Source organism: Schistocerca nitens, chromosome 1, assembly GCF_023898315.1.
Source record: "Schistocerca nitens isolate TAMUIC-IGC-003100 chromosome 1, iqSchNite1.1, whole genome shotgun sequence".
NCBI classification, from domain to species: Eukaryota; Metazoa; Arthropoda; class Insecta; order Orthoptera; family Acrididae; genus Schistocerca; species Schistocerca nitens.
This window is the reverse complement of record NC_064614.1, coordinates 556,426,447-556,444,213: the sequence shown is the minus strand read 5'-3', so window position 1 is coordinate 556,444,213 and position 17,767 is coordinate 556,426,447. Positions and strand designations below refer to the sequence as shown.

At 40.6% G+C, this 17,767-nt stretch overlaps 1 pseudogene; it reads left to right on the top strand.

Annotated features, from left to right (window-relative positions):
• Positions 1-212: 212 nt before the first annotated feature.
• LOC126205067 (U2 spliceosomal RNA) lies at positions 213-377 on the top strand (annotated as a pseudogene).
• Positions 378-17,767: the final 17,390 nt, after the last annotated feature.

Here is a 17,767-nt window from a genome sequence, read left to right as displayed (position 1 = left end):
GTCCCCAGTTTAAAAAAAATCAACTATATCCAATCCAAGACTTGGATGTTGTCCATACACCTCGAATTTGTCACCCAATACGTAGATTCGTCCCTTTTATACGAGCTATTTCCGAAGACAGAAGTAATCGGAGCATACACGCGTTTCCACATCGCTAAAGTATCGTTATTTGTTGTGAAAACCCTGTATAGCAGTACGGCATAAAGTGTATTATCTCTTTTCCTCATTAGTTAAAAAAATTACTGTTCTTATAAGCTTAATATCTCCTATGTCCTGCATCACAGGACTAGAATATTAAACTCATTTTTGGCTCATAGCGGAATGCTAAGAACGTACTCCGCCTCTGTCAGAGGATGCCTCCTCACTTTCAAACTCTCTTAAAGTAACCAAACGCTTGGGCACCTAACAAGTCTCTTAAGGTAGCAGCACAGACAAGTTGTAAATATCCGGTTTATACTACACATCACTTTGTAAATTCGGTAAGATAGCTGGTTTTATTTCCATGCTCATCTCTTCCTGCGCAGGTGGGAGACTGAAATTTTGTTAAAAGATCACACCGCAATAAAATAAAAAAAAACACCTGATTACCACTCCAACTCACGAATAATATCCATGGTTATTTTCAGCCATAATGGCTATATTTGTGAACCGTGACTGTGTGGGATAATTATTTACTTGTATTTACTGTAGCTGTGTAGATGTGGCCACACCAGCAGCTACAGTAAAAACAATGGACAAAGTGTTCTAAATTAATCTAGTTTAAAACTGTTTATTTTTAAGTAACATTTCTCTATGTATGTATGTATGTATAAACGCTTGAAGATGAACAGAACATGTTCGAAACGCGTTGCATTATGTTAGATTAAGCATAAAATAAAAACTGACTGGTAGCAGAAACTTGAAATACATAATTACATATCCATCGTGCTTTGGCCCTCGCTTCCACCCGCCCAGCGGCACGTCGCTGATATAAAACCGAATGATGAATTAATTAAATTGATCAGGGGGGCCACTTTGCATGGTGAGTAAATTTTTACCTGCCGTCGGATTATACCCGCCAGGCCTCTCAAATGGCAATTTCTGTAGGGATGGCGATGTTGTTTCTGAGGAGCACCATTGAGAATGACTGCAGAAGATTTCTACTGTCGCCAACATACATTTCGCATGAGGACCACGAAGATAAGATGGGAGAAATTAACGCTCCGAAGTGGCCGAGCGGTTCTAGGCGCTGCAGTATGGTGCCGCGCGACCGCTACTGTCGCAGGTTCGAATCCTGCTTCGGGCATGGATGTGTGTAATGTCCTTAGGTTAGTTAGATTTAAGTAGTTCTAAGTTCTAGGGGACTGATGACCACAGCAGTTAAGTCCAATAGTGCTCAGAGCCATTTGAACCATTTTTTCTTCCGGTTTTCCCCCGGGCTGTATCAGCTGTGTTGTATAACTTGCGTTTGACTCGTATACAACCGCGTGTTCCGTGTGCGACGTAGAGGGCTATCTACCTGCAATCGTTAAAAGAAATCCTCCCTATTCCATAGTCAGTAGAGGTCTTCCAACGCATGTGCGATGAGTCATTTCCACCAAACCGATGAAAAACGTATTTTGGCTCCCTCCTCTAGACAAACGAAGACGTATGTGTAGTACTCCGTTTGCCTGTCACACCTTACACATACATCGAGACTTCAATTTCATTACCGCAATGATTCTAATTCTGTGATAGGTATTTGTGAGATACTACAGTCCCTATTTACACGTTTGCTTGACAGCTGTTGTGTGTGAAACACACTGTTTTCTGTTCATAGAGCTGGTGCAGCAAGGCATGTAATTTCATATGTCATACGACGTTCTAAGCATTTCTACATTTCCTCATAAATGGGCGTTGTTTCATGCGTTTTCCGTTACTGGCGATCATTTTATGGGACTAATGCAGGCACAGCATAATTTTATGAACCATAATCGGATATGACCAGTGAGTGCTATACACATCTCGAAAGTTAAATAGTGCATGTACCACAAAGAATCTGTTCTTTTCGTTTGTTGCGAAAGGTAGTAATTCTAGCATCTTAAAATTTCTCGCCATAATGAATGAGCTACAAAACGCAGGGTGGACATATGTCAGGCGTTGAAAATATAAAGAACACATGCAGATGATAAATGGGTATTCAATGGACAAATATATTATACTAGAACTGACATGTGATTACATTTTCATGCAATTTGGGTGCATAGATCCTGAGAAATCAGTACCCAGAACAACCACCTCTGGCCGTAATAACGGCCTTCATACGCCTGGGCATTGAGTCAAACAGAGCTTGGATGGCGTGTACAGGTACAGCTGCCCATGCAGCTTCAACACGATACCACAGTTCATCAAGAGAAGTGACTGGCGTATTGTGACGAGCCAGTAGCTCGGCCAGATGTTTTCAGTTGGTGAGAGATCTGGAGAATGTGCTGGCCAGGGCAGCAGTCAAACATTTTCTGTATCCAGAAAGGCCCGTACAGGACCTGCAACATGCGGTCGTGCATTATCCTGCTGAAATGCAGGGTTTCACAGGGATCGAATGAAGGGTAGAGCCACGGGTCGTAACACATCTGAAATGTAACGTCAACTGTTCAAAGTGCCGTCAGTGCGAAGAAGAGGTGACCGAGACGTGTAACCAATGGCATCCCGTACCATCACGACGGGTGATACGCCAGTATGGCGATGACGAATACACGCTTCCAATGTGCGTTCACCGGGATGTCGCCAAACACGGATGCGACCATCATGATGCTGTAAACAGAACCTGGATTCATCGGAAAAAATGTTTTGCCATTCGTGCATCCAGGTTCGTCGTTGAGTACACCATCGCAGGCGCTCCTGTCTGTGATGCAGCTTCAGGGGTAACCGCAGCCATGGTCTCCGAGCTGATAGTCCATGCTGCTGCAAGCGTCGTCTAACTGTTCGTGCAGATGGTTGTTGTCTTGCAAACGTCCCCGTCTGTTGACTCAGGAATCGAGATGTGGCTGCACGATCCGTTACAGCCATGCGGATATGATGCCTGTCATCTCTACTGCTAGTGATACGAGGCCGTTGGGATCTAGCACGGCGTTCCATATTACCCTCCTGAACCCACTGATTCCATATTCTGTTAACATTCATTGGATCTCGACCAACGCGATCAGCAATGTCGCGATACGATAAACCGTAATCGCGATAGGCTACAATCCGACCTTTATCAAAGTCGGAAACGTTATGGTACGCGTTTCTCCTCCTTACACGAGGCATCACAACAACGTTACACCAGGAAACGCCGGTCAACTATTTGTGTACGAGAAATCGGTTGGAAACTTTACTCATGTCAGCACGTTGTAGGTGTCGCCACCGGCGCCAACCTTGTGTGAATGCTCTGAAAAGCTAATCATTTGCATATCACAGTATCTTCTTCCAGTCGGTTAAATTTCGCCTTTGTAGCACGTCATCGTCGTGGTGTAGCAATTTTAATGGCCAGTAGTGTAGTTCCTGCATTGGAGTGTTAACAGCACTGCATTACATGCTACTAACACATCACAAACACACTGCTTTGACAATATAGCATATTTAAGTGCAGAACTGTGTAGCCTTAGGAGTGTGTGTTTATGTTCCGTGCGCATTTTTCTTTTTCCAATACCTTCTTGGTATGGAATCAAGCATCACAACAGTGCTACACAATGATAACCGAAGTGATTTACATAAAATGTTTCAAACTCCTTCCTTCTTGAGCTCCTTCATGCATAAGCCATACATTCCTTCTTCTTCTTAATGATCTGTTATATTACCACAATACTCTCAAAGGTATGAGGCTTGTAATTTCTTTACACCAATAAGGAGTTCTAATCTCCTCAGCATGGATGCATCGCGGTGCGGGGTAGCCGCGCAGTATGAGGCACCTTGTCATGGTTGGCGCGGCTCCCCCCGTCGGAGGTTCGACTCCTCCCTCGGACATGGGTGTGTGTGTTGTCCTTAGCGTAAATTGGTTTAAGTTAGATTAAGTAGTGTGTAAGCCTAGTGACCGATGACCTCAGTAGTTTGGACCTTAGGAACTTTCCACAAATTTTAAATTTCTTGCATGTATCTAGAGAGATCGTGTGTAATTGGTCGGGTGAAGTGAGTCAGACTGATACGGAACAATCTTCACAGAACTCCAGTTATAGTATCGGAATAAGAATACTGGCCTATATCACTAGAGTCTGTCGGAAGTGCCAGTTTCGAACACTGTTATGCTCTTTCCGACAGAAAAATATCCAAGTGTGTTGATTATGTGAAACTCAGCTTGTTCCGTTCCAACACCAGACGTCAAATGTAGCATGCGTAGTGCCCTCCTGCTTCTGGCCCCAAATTAAATCAGAGACAATGTTGTAGGGAGGGTTGGTTAAAGTTACAAGATGGGTAGAGAGACCATCTAGAGTTTTACTCAGGATCCACGAATGGTAGAATACATTGTGACTTCCATCCACACAGGGACAGATCGGTAATCGTAATAAAATCTTATCGAATATATAAAGCGTTTTGGCTAAGGAACATAGTTTTTGTAACCACTCTCTGTTGATGGCTATTCCCTGCACTAAGAAACAATATTTTTGTCATGTGATGTAGGCTGTGTAACAGGGTCATTATGTCCCTAAGCTTATGGCTCTCACAAAGTAATGGAGGGGGGTGGTTTAGCAATAAAATATAAACTGGGAATCATATTACCATGTCATTGGCTGATAGCATCGTGAGATCGATGCAATGAGGCGTTTGTGTTGAGGCGACAAATCATCGAGATAGATAGTTTGGGACTCGAGTTAACAGATAAAATGCATTTCAATTACGAGAAACCTGGTGAAATTACGAAATTTGACGGCAAATGGGTAAAACTGAGGTAAATACGACAAAAATGTGGATGAATGAGGGTACTTACATTCTCATCTGGGTTTATGAAAATCATTCCATTCCTCCATAGTGCAACTGACAACTGATGTGCATGCTATCCATGGTCTATGAGTTTACGTCCTGCAGAATATCCCCTTGCTCCACTTGTGATTATGCATTGCAAGTCAGGTAAGGAATGAGGAGGTTCTAAGCAGGATTGGAGAGGGAAAGAACATGTGGAAAACATTGATAAGTAGAAAGGACAGGATGATAAGACATCTGTTAAGACATGAGGGAATGAAGTCCATTGTACTAGAGGGAGCTGTAGAGGGCAAAAGCTGTAAAGGAAGACAGAGATTAGAATACATCCAGTAAATAACTGAGGATGTAGGTTGCAAGTGCTACTCTGAGATGATGAGATTAGGACAGGAGAGGAATTCGTGACGGGCCGCATCAAACCAGTCAGAAGACTGATGACAAAGAATAAACCATAAAATGAAAAACGCAGTGTCCAAGGACTTGGAGGTAATGATGACCACCACCCAGGACATTGAAACAGTGTTCATATCCTGGGTGCAATGTGCACAGCCAATATGAGGTATCAGTTTTGGTCTCTTCGAAAATCGAACACCGAGACATCTATACAAAGACAGTAACTTGTTCTCGAAAGAACAGTTATTGTTGATGACCGTGCAGCTTTTCCCTGAAATAAATGATGACTAACTGACAACCTCAGCTGCTGATAGGTGTTGTTGTTATACCTCGATGTGGACAGCTGAAAATGTGTGCCCCGACCGGGACTCGAACCCGGGATCTCCTGCTTACATGGCAGACGCTCTATCCATCTGAGCCACCGAGGACACAGATGAATAGCGCGACTGCAGGGACTTATCCCTTGCACGCTTCCCGTGAGACTCACATTCCCAACTGTCCACAATTCTACATATGTATTGTACCTTATAGACATTTGCCCACCCACTCATTACTCGCGCACGTATTGGGAATGTGAGTCTCACGGGAAGCGTGCAAGGGATAAGTCCCTGCAGTCGCGCTATTCATCTGTGTCCTCAGTGGCTCAGATGGATAGAGCGTCTGACATGTAAGCAGGAGATCCCGGGTTCGAGTCCCGGTCGGGGCACACATTTTCAGCTGTCCACATCGAGGTATAACAACAACACCTATCAGCAGCTGAGGTTGTCAGTTAGTCATCATTTATTTTAACCGAGACATCTGCTATTCAGTCACTGTGAAACATGAGTTTAAATGTAGAGGTCATCACCGTTGGTGAGATGTTTGGAAACGCTCCATAGAGCTGCAGAGTCTTCAGTTTCCATATGTTGCGATGTCTTCCACATTACTGTCAATAAGAAACACTACCTCTGTCTTTTATTTCAGCCATCCTGTGTGTTAAAGGAAACAGCTTACCCTTCATCATGCAATGTCCAGCTTTCTGTGAGAGCAGATGGATTGAAACATATTAATGTCGGTTGAAACTTCAAAGTCACAACAGGGAAACAAAATGCATGGCGGTGCTCAAAGCTGTAGTCATACATCGCTTGAAAATGTTGCAAGATAAAAGCAATGTTTCAAACCATTTATGAAAGAGGAACAAAGGAACCCTCTCTTGTGATTGATATTCTGTGGATTATGGACTTCCCATAATACGGGCAAGAAAACTTTACACAGGTCTGTGGAAGCGACTTAGATCATTGGCCTCCTGCTCCAATGGACCAGTATTTGCATATTTAATGGGTTTACCACAACTGCTCGATGGCAACGCGCAGACGATATTTGTTTCCAATATATCGGAAGCAAGTGATGCAGTAAAATCTTTTTATTTCTCTACTAGGTGATGTTAGCAAAGTTTTTGTAGTTCATAGTTTACTTACATTCAGTTAACAGTCACGGGTTCCAAAATATCCGTAACGGATAAGCTTAATCTGTTGTTACCACGCCAGGTAATTAGAACAAAGCGCGAATTTCGGCAATGTAAACTTAAACTAACGAAAACCATCCTAGCAATAAGATTCAAGAAAAAGTGTCTCTCAGAAAACATGACTCCAAATTATATCAGAATAAAAATAGCGAGTGAAAGCATGTCAGGCATGATAGCAGAAGCACGATGTGAAACTATTTGATTAAAAACTGAAATCAGATCTCATTACAAAAAGAAAGATCTTCTCAATTAAAAGCTGTATAATATGCACTTAGAATTAGGCCACAAACTTTTTGCTCATGTATTTATGATCTTTCTAGACTATGCCATTTCTTATGTCAACAATGAACGTACTATCATCTCATATAGACATGAGAAAAAGATAAATTCTCTGATTTCAAAGAATACAATGAAGTCCCCCAGTATCTCTTCTCAAATAGAACATAAGTTTTTTGACAGAATGATAAATACTACAGAAATATGCTTCAGTAATAATAAATTAAAGCTGTTAAACAAAGGCCTTAAGCACAATATTACGCCCTCACTAAATAAAAGAAACATAAAAGACCTAATAGTTAGCACAAAAATTGCATGCACAGCAGCTAAACTAATACACAATGAACAAAATGCTATAGCCCATAAGGCAAACAACATCATTATGAGAAATATTCACCAGAACAAAAGATACAATAAGATGAATAATGTACATAGGACATTATGTGACATAAACGAGAAAATTTCAACTGAGAATGCCCTCGTTGGCAGAGCAGACAAGGGCAGCACAGCTCTTGTCATATATGAATCTGGTGATATTAACAAAACTTGTGAATTCTTCAGGAAGAATAACATAAAAGAAATAGCATATGACCCTACCCCCAAATTCCAAGACAAAGTTATAAAGTTGCTTAAAAACTGCAACTTCTTGTTGACACCAACGGAAGCAAAGCACTGTATAGTGATGAACCCATCAGCACCAAAATTGAGGTCACAGCCCAAGATCCATAATGTCCAATACATCCCATTGTTAACCCCATATATAGTCCAAGCTGTATAATCACCAGGAAACTTAATGATGTTGTCCACATGGCATATGTATTTGAAAATAAGTCCTACTTCAAAAACAGTCATGAGCTCATCAGTATAAAAGATATCCCCATTCCAGCCCCAGCTAGATTTGCATCTCTTGATATAGTCAACCTATATACAAACATACCTGTCAAGGAATCACTAAGTATAATAAGAAATAACTTAGTCAAACATGGAACAATGGGTAGAGCTGAAATCTATGAACTCATAGAGATCGTGGAGCTAATATCACACAATTACTTTCTGTTCAATAAAAAGTTTTACATTCAGGAAGGTGGCTTGGCAATGGGTAGGATCTTACAGGCTTGCTAGCAGAAATATATATTAATAATCTTGAAAACAACTTTCTTAGATCCCAAGCCCAACTAAAAGATAAGCTGCTTTACTACTAACGCTATGTTGATCACACTCTCATTCTGTTCAATGGAACAACAGAAGAAATGGAAAATCTAGCCAAAGAATTTAATAAATTACACAACGAAATTCAATCCATAGTAGAACATGAAATATCAGAAGGCATTAACTATCTTGATTTAACAATTTCAAATAAAAATCAAAAGCATAAATTTCAATTTTTCAGAAAGCCAACAACCACCATTATTACCATACACAAGTCCTCTTTCCATCGAGGCCAACATAAAAAAGCCTTCTTCAGAACAAAGGTTAATTGCATGCTTAAAATCCCAATGGACACAAGTGAAAGACAAAAAGAAACATAAATTATTAAATCAGTTGCCTGCAGCAATGGATACAATCCTGCAATAATAGATAAACTAATCCATACAGCAAAATTAAACCAACCAACTGCTGAAAAACCACACACAAACAAAAAAACCACATTTATAATCCTGCCTTTCTTAAGGAGGATTTCTCACCAAATTGCCAACCTGTTCAAGACATACAACATAAAAATAAGCATCTTCACCAACAACAAAATACAAAATGAAGTCACACACAGTACCAAAAGTACTATACAACAGTATCAAAAGCCAGGTGCATACAAGCTCAGTTGCAACCCATGTCCAAGCTTCTACATTGGACAAACTGGTAGAAGCTTCACAACATGCTTTAAAGAAATGTAGATGCACTCCGTCTTAACAACCTGAATAAATCCAGCTTTGCCTCCCATCTTGCCCAACTAAATTATTCTGCAAACAACATAGAACAAAATCTCCATATACTCCATTTTGCCAACAAAGGCACAACATCTAACCTTCTTGAAGAAATTGAAATATTTATCTACACAAATACAACATTGACTACTTACTCAATGACCAAATTGAACTGAGAAACAAATTTTTCCTTCAGAACTTTGAAGATTAACCAGGTCAAAAGAAGTAACTACTCAAATCAACCCTTCACTGCCTCCCTGTCCTCCTCCCCCCCCCCAAATCGCTCTCCTTAGATCCTAACTACACTGGTTCATTGTAAACATGCTACCACAGAATAAAACTTGAACTATATCTCTAAATGGTCGAGCCCTCTACTGTTAAAATAAACCAGTACTTTTATTCATATATTGCTTCTAGCTGGAACAAACAGAATATGCCTTTACCAATATTCCAGATCACGTTAATGTAAGAACAAAAATAAGTTAACAGTTCACTTGAACTTTTAGGCTTTTATTTTTAAATATAAAGTGCACAGTTATACAAACAGCTTTAGTCAATTACAAACACTGTAACTTTTGTACATATTACCATAGCTAAAATAAACAGAATCTACTCTTACTAATATTCCAGATCATATTAATGTAAGGACAGAAATAAGTCAACATTTCATTTGAAGGTCTGTTATTATTTAAAATTTAAACTTAAATATGAAGGTCATAATCATACAAACGGCTGTACCCCGTTGCAAATACGATAACTCTGTATTATTGACTCCTGGGCATTCATGTTAATGCCAGTCTTGTTTAAAATATATGCTATAAACTGACTGTATTATACGTTAATATACGAATAGAAATAAGACATCAGATCACTTGAAGTTTATTCCTGTAGTAATCATTCATTTATTTTGCGCTCTCACGTTATCGCCAGTCTGATTAAAATATTGGCCCTTATATCGACTTTAATACATGTAAAAAATAAGAAATTACATCTCTGTGAAAAGTAGACCTTTGCCATCTCTTTTTGTCCCGATCTTTGTTACAAGCAACAGTTATACAGCACATGCTGGATGCTGGCAAAGTTTCGCTGTCATAGTGTAAATTAATACATATTGTGTTAAAGTGTGCGAAGTGATACACCAACTGACTATCAAAATGGAGGCAGACATATGGATACTAACGAAGAAAGCCGCCCATACTGTCGCAGATAAACACGTCATGGCGATACATTAAAGCGTGTTCCACAGAGCCAGCACCCAGCAATGTGCTAAAAATAATGATGTAACCTCCAGAAACCATCTCAACCAGTTCATCGAATAAAACATAATCATTCAAAAAAGTGACTGGTCGCAATTTTATGTAGCTTACTTACGTTCGTAGTTTTACGCCACTGAATTTTACAAAAATAATGAGGAGGTGGAGGGAGAGAGAGAGAGAGAGAGAGAGAGAGAGAGAGAGAGAGAGAGAGAGACTGTGCTTTCAACGAAGACTCTGACGCCCTCACGCTGTCGTATTTCTAGTGTAGTAATCACAGGAATAGATAAATGAGATTAGGTCATGCACAGGGACATATTTATAGACAGTCATTCGATCTCAATGATTGTAGGTGTTGTTCTTGTTGTTGTGGTCTTCAGTCCAGAGACTGGTTTGATGCAGCTCTCCATGCTACTCTATCCTGTGCAAGATTCTTCATCTACCAGTAGCTACTGCAACCTACATCCTTCTGAATCTGTTTAGTGTATTCATCTCTTGGTCTCCCTGTACGATTTTTTTTACCCTCCACGCTGCCCTCCAATACTAAATTGGTGATCCCTTGATGCCTCAGAATATGCCCTACCAACCGATCCCTTCTTCTAGTCAAGTTGTGCCACAAATTTCTCTTCAATTCTATTTAATACCTGCTCACTGGTTATGTGATCGTCCGCCTCTGGTAGCTAAGTGGTCAGCGCGACGGAATGTCATACCTAACGTCCCGGGTTCGATTCCCAGCTGGGTCGGAGATTTTCTCCTCTCAGGGACTGGTTGTTGTGTTGTCCTTATCATCATCATTTCATCCCCATCGACACGCAAGTCGCCGAAGTGGCGTCAACTCGAAGACTTGCACCAGGCGAACGGTCTACCCGACGGGAGGACCTAGCCACACGGCATTTCATTTTTTTAGTAATGTGATCTACCCATCTAATCTTCAGCATGTTATACTTCCGAATTTCTTTGTGCAGTCTGTGTATACTCTGCGTGACTGTGAATTTCCTCCTGGACATTAGTGTGCTAATTTTCTCATTGTGATAGATCTGATTTTAGCCAGTGATGGGAGGAGGATTAGGCAGTCTTCTCACTAATAGAACATTTCTCTCAGAACTTGATGGGATTTCTTGAGAATTAGCAGGGATTTGTGAGTTGGCAGGGGACGTCTCTCACTTGTCGAAATCAAATGGTTCAAATGGCTCTGAGCACTATGGGACTCAACTGCTGAGGTCATTAGTCCCCTAGAACTTAGAACTAGTTAAACCTAACTAACCTAAGGACATCACAAACATCCATGCCCGAGGCAGGATTCGAACCTGCGACCGTAGCGGTCTTGCGGTTCCAGACTGCAGCGCCTTTAACCGCACGGCCACTTCGGCCGGCTTGTCGAAATCGGGTGATTCAAATACTATATATCGAAGAGAGGAAGATTCGTGAGAACATGGCAGGCAAACATATTAAAACCTCTCACTTATGTCTCGTGAAGTGACTGCAGTGAGAAAATTAGGTACTAATGTGAAGATGAAGAGGAAACATTCCTCTGTGAGGTTTGTGTGTCTGTAAATTGATGCATTGACTCCACAACAGGTTAATTCTTCACAAGCCATTGTACGGTGTGTGGCAGAAGGTATCATGTGCTACTACTAATGATTTCCTTTCCTTTTCCACTCACGCATAGAGCGAGCGAAAAAGACTACGTATATATATCTCCAAATAAGCGCTAATTAATTCTCTCTTATCTTCGTGATCCTTACGTAAAACGTAAGTTGATAGCATTAGAAACAGCTTCAAATGTTGGTTCTCTAAATTTTCTCAATAGTGTTCTTCGAAAAGAACGTAGTCTTCCCTCCAAGGGGGTGGGGGAGGGGTATAGCTTCATCAATAAGATTCGTGAGTTGGAGTAGTTTTTTCGTTGCGACCTTACCTTTCAACGAAACTTCAATCTTCCGCCGACAGAGGAAGAGATGATCATCGTAAAACAAAAAAATTGCCATATTTTCGAATTTATAAAGTGATACATACTATGAACCTAATATTTGCAACTCCTCCGTGCTGCTGCCTTAGGAGACTTTGTATGTGTTGCGACATCTGACTACTTAAGAGAGTTTGAAAATGAGATGGCATTCTCTGACAGAGGTAGAGAGAGCATGCTCTTAGCACTCCATCGTGAGGCAAAAATGAATTTGATATTCTAGCCCTACAATGCAGGATGTAGGACATATTAAGTTGATAAGAACAGATCGCAAAGTAAATAGATTAGTTGACTGTTTGGCAGTAGAATTACAGTTACTCTCTGGACTCTGAGCATGTGGCATGGTGGGAGATGTGCACGCAAGTGCTGGTGTGATTGATGCATTTGCGGGCCTCTCCTGAGTGTGAGCTTGCAAAGACACGGTATTCTGGCTGGCACAATTTGTAGCTGGCACATACTTCGCAATTGTGAGTGTGTGCAATTGGAATGTTCCTTTCACCAGACATGTTTAGTGTAAGGTGGAAACATTGTGGTGGAGGAGCTTGCTTGTGTTGTCAAATATTGGTACATAGAAGATCTTGTATATATTTAGCGCTACGATCTATTTGTGGCGGAAATTTAATTCCTTGATTTTTCCAATTTTTTTGTGATTCTCAGATGTATAAAATATGTTTAATTATGAAGGAAAATCATTGTAAGGAGTTGGTGAGTGTTTAAAGTGTTCTATTTGATTCCTGTAAGTTGTTAAACAATTCATTTGACTGGGCAGGGGAAATGGACGATTTTCCACTATTTTTGATACTGCAGTTCCACCAGCACTCCCTATTCCCGCCGCATTAGCCAACAGGAACACAGCATTCTGAGGATGAGTGGAAACCTCTGTCAATGTCCGTCAATGTACTTGGAGATGTTGGTTCGCACGCAAGCTGGATGTAGCCACTTGAGGGAGACAGACAGAGGAAGCGAGTCTGAAGCTTCCAAATCAACAGTGCAGCTATCTGATGCTTAGTTTGAGGCCTAAAGATCGAAAGAGACCAACATCCAGTCAGTGGTCAGAGTATTTAATATCATGATCAGTAATTAGAATATAGGGCAGATTTTGACCTCCATGGTGACACCTAGATAACAGACATAATCATGGGCGATCACTCTTCATTCCATTCCTCAGTGCTTATGTCATGGGAAGTGGGTGTGGGCAGTGCAGATGTGAGCTGTTCACAAGTGGTGGAGCCCTATCTCTCACAAACAGTTTAAATAAAGAATACCGTATGCAAACTGAATTGAACAATGACTTGAGCTGAATTTTGTGTCTTGAGATTGGTCCTCTCCATCACAGATATTTTTCCCAATTTTTTTTCTCGGAGGGGTGGGGAGGGAGTGGGTGAGGGGTAAGTGCATGAGACATTCGCTGGTGGTGGCACTGTACACTAACTCAGTCGATCCTGGCATTTCAATGAGAGCACTCTCATGAAAATTTTCCAACAGGACAATACCTCTAATTTTCAGCAGTGTATTTATGTAACTGGGACACATAGTTGCTGGAGAGGGTAATAATGGCACCTTCCACAGCAACAGCTCTTCAGAGATGGAGTGATTTTCTAGCCTTTTTCTGAAGGGAAGGAAGAGGGAGGGAGGCTGGGGGATTTCCCAGGAGGATGACAAGTGGCTTAGAACTGAACAAGTGTCCCTTTTTCTGGAGAGGTAAGGGGAGGATTGGGGGGGTATCTCAGAAGGAAGGGTTAACTACAGGAAGTGGTCATAAATCAACCCCCCAGGGAGTTATAAATCAGTTAGCATAACAATAGGTTAAGGGACACCTGAGATGGGAATGAGTGGGTGTTACATGAAAGACCTCTTAGCAGAACAATAATTTAAGGTCATAAAACAATCAGCTGTCACAATTTAATTAATTTGCATGACAGTTTGATATCAAAAATCTGCCAGGACTATCTTTACCTTACTACTATTATTGTTTACCATGTTTCTACAATCATTATTATTCTGATGCATGCAGTTCTGCATATATTTCACTTTATATTCGTCAAAAATGTACGTACAATAGTGTAAATAAGATGATTATATTTATTGACTGGAAGTTTTTCTGTATCCGTTTTTTATTTCCAGACTCCTTACGAAAATAGTTTGTTCTTCTTTTTTAGGGTAAGTACTGGTAAATAATGAAGGAATTATTTATTATTGATAATTTGGAAAGTGATAATAAAGTCGTGGTTAGAATTATGTGGGAATGAGAAAAAGTGTCAGAAGGGAGATATGATACAGGGACCTTAGGCCTCTGAAACTGACCGACTACTCTCTCAGCTGTGGACTCCTTCGGCGCTAGTGTCCATGCAAAGTATGTAAGCATGCCTTAAATTTTCAAACTCTGTTTTCTCGGGAGCGGTTGAGAGTTGTGTTTTCCTGTATAGGCCTACCTGTGGTGAAATACCCTAGACACCCAGTTAACACGAATCAAATCAATGGGAGGAAGTTCGTACGTTCCACTTTTAAACAATTCGATGAAGAAGCAGGATGTACGCGATGACACTACTTGCGACAGAGAGAAAACAGTTCATCCACTGACCACTAGATAGCAGCATGTGTCAGGAAGGTTCGTCCTTCATGCAATTGCTCGTAGCTGTTTCGGCCAACAACGACTGTGCCTACTTACTGTTGTAACTACGAATATGTTCTGCAGCACGTTTCCGTAAACTTTTTAGAAGAGATTTTATATTATGTGCTCTTTCCTTACTTACATGAACCACTTTCAGAAGACGTTCTCAGAATTATAGATCGTTCTATAACGTTACGTTGTTTTTCATTACGTTGGAAAAAACAGACTGAGAACTGTTGAAATATTGTATTTATTAAAAACGTTCTAATGCTACCGTTTAATACTGGTAAGGCCCTACTTAATACCTACAGTCTACTTAAAAGAGAGAGTTTTATCTGTAAGAGGTTTGTAAGCCTTATTTCGCTGTCAAGCAGGTAAGTTCACACAAATGTATCACACATTTCATAACTTTTAACACTGACCGGTGACACGAGATAAAATGTTGCGGCGGTAAGGGAAGGTTTTGTAAGTCAGAGTCACATGGCATTTTCAGTTGCAAGGACGAAAACGACGAACTGGGAAGTAGTTTTGAGATATCACTAATTTGTAATTTCTGGGTAAATTTGTCATTAGTCAGTAGCTATTACATGTTCTGGTTTTCTTCAGACTAATGCTAAATTGACCTGTCTTTAAGTGGCGGTATAGTACATGAGTTCCGTTAGTGAAGTTCATATTTTTTTCCTTTACGTCTTATGATGAAAGAAGGCCCTGAACGCTGGTAGCGCTCTTGACACCTTTTAATTAAGAAGCACAAAGCCTTACTGGCGATATCGAAGCTACATGACTGAGAGCAATATTCCTGTATGAGCTGCTGCAACACTGAGACGTTGCCGTAGAGAAGTATACAAAATCGTGTTCCGTCGTTGGCTGTGATAGACGCGTGAAGCGTGCAGCGCCAAGTCAATGTGTTCGCCAAGCCCACGTTTCATCAGGTTTCTTCTCTCACCGTATGGATTATAAGGCTGATTCCGTGATGATGTAACAAACTTTGAGGGATGATGGAAGAGGGTAAATGTGTCAACTGAGTTACAGGACCCTGATCTGGAAGCGACCGAGTCGTAAACGGTAAGTGATACTCTCAAACTGACAGTGGAACACATGTACCGCTACTGTTGTTGCTAAGGTTGTAGGGCAGGCAACTTTCTGAAGTGGTAGTAGGACCAAGCAAGAAAAAATGTCTAGTAAACAAGGGTTTTAAAATGCATGCCTTAAGAGCTGTGAGCACATTTCTTCTTTGATACTGCGAAACACATCTCTTCTACTGAACATGTGCTGACTGCTCCTAAGGTACGAATTTTAGAGGCCATGTTTACTGGGCGCTTTTTACTGCCAGCCCTGAAAGTTGCCTACCCTGCATTTTAGCTACAGGTTTACATGAATGCTACTGTCAGAGATATCAGAGCGATTTTCACTAGTAACTTTCGAACATCTTGTTTAACAGCAAGTACAAATAAAAGAAAATGCGTAACACTGTGCTGTCTGTAATAGTGTTGTTTTATTTTACTATCGTTTTTGGTTCTGAATCATCATCAATGACAGCTGTACAACATACAGAAGTGGCCAATGAGATAATGTCAAAAGAAATAAGAATAACAGAAAAATTTAACATAGATCAAAATACTCATGAAAACTATCACAGGTGTATCATATGTCATACATGCTTTAAAATGAGTTATCACAGGAAAGCATAATTGCCAAGATAATATGAAACCGAAAATTGTAACACAATAAAAATATTATGGCACACTAACACAAATACAGCAAGTGATGTACAGCAATACAAGTCAAAGAACTTCGAGGACAACGATGACAAGCTTGAATACAAAGAAGTTACCATTAAATAATTGTGTGACAATCAAATTATAAAGCTGGAACATTAACAGTTTTACACTTGGATGAGATTACATAGAAACATCAATAAAAACGTGAAGTAACAGATAAACAAGACTGATAATGTAAGAATATAAAATACGAGGGATATTCAATAAAGAATGATCATAATTTGTTTTTGACAACGTACGTTTACTCATCCTGATAATTTTGATGGTTCTTCTCAAATGCATGGACCTTCGCAGCGTTTTTCGCAGTCTTCAAATACATGCCGGAAACCATTTTTTGAGAGGTCCTTCAAAATCGCCTCTGCAATTTTCACCTTCCACAAAGGCGTTTCTTCGTGTTAGGGAATAGAAAAAAGTCACATGGGGCTAAATTCGGACTACAGGGAGGATGAGGGATTCACTACACGTTGATTTTTGTGAGACATTCAGCAACGACATTGGCAATATGCGGCTGGTGAAGCAGCATCCAGCCTGCTTCACAGAAATGTGGCCTTTTGCGGCTGATATGGAATAGCAATGTTTCCAATACATCCCTGTAGTATTGTCCAGCTACTGATGTGTGTGCAGGTACAACATACACACAGAATGAAGTGACCATAACTTTACCAGCAGACGCAATCACTTTTGCTTTTTTGGGGGTTGGTGATGAAGGAGGTTTCCACACTGAGCTTTACTGTTTGCTCTCAGGATCAAAATGATGTAGCCAAGTTTCATCAGCAGTGATTACATCTGAAAGAAAGTCCGGATCTTGCTCTAACATCAACTTTAACTGCATGCAGATCTGCACACGAATGTCCTTTTGTTTGGGAATCAACAGTCTTGGAACCAATTGCGAGCAAACATGTGTCATGTGTAATTATTCTGTAACCAACGTGTGGGTTGCACCCAATGAAATGTTCAGTATTTCAGAATGTGATCTTAAGGTAATTCGTCTGTCCTCTCTCACAAGGACAGCAGCAGTGTTGATGTTTTCTTCTGTAGGAGCAGTAACTGGAGCACTGGGTCCACCTTCCTTTGAAACTGATTGTCTCCCCTCTTTATACATTTTAAACCACCTTCGAGCTGTGCTGTAGGAAACAACAGACTTTCCATAGGCCTC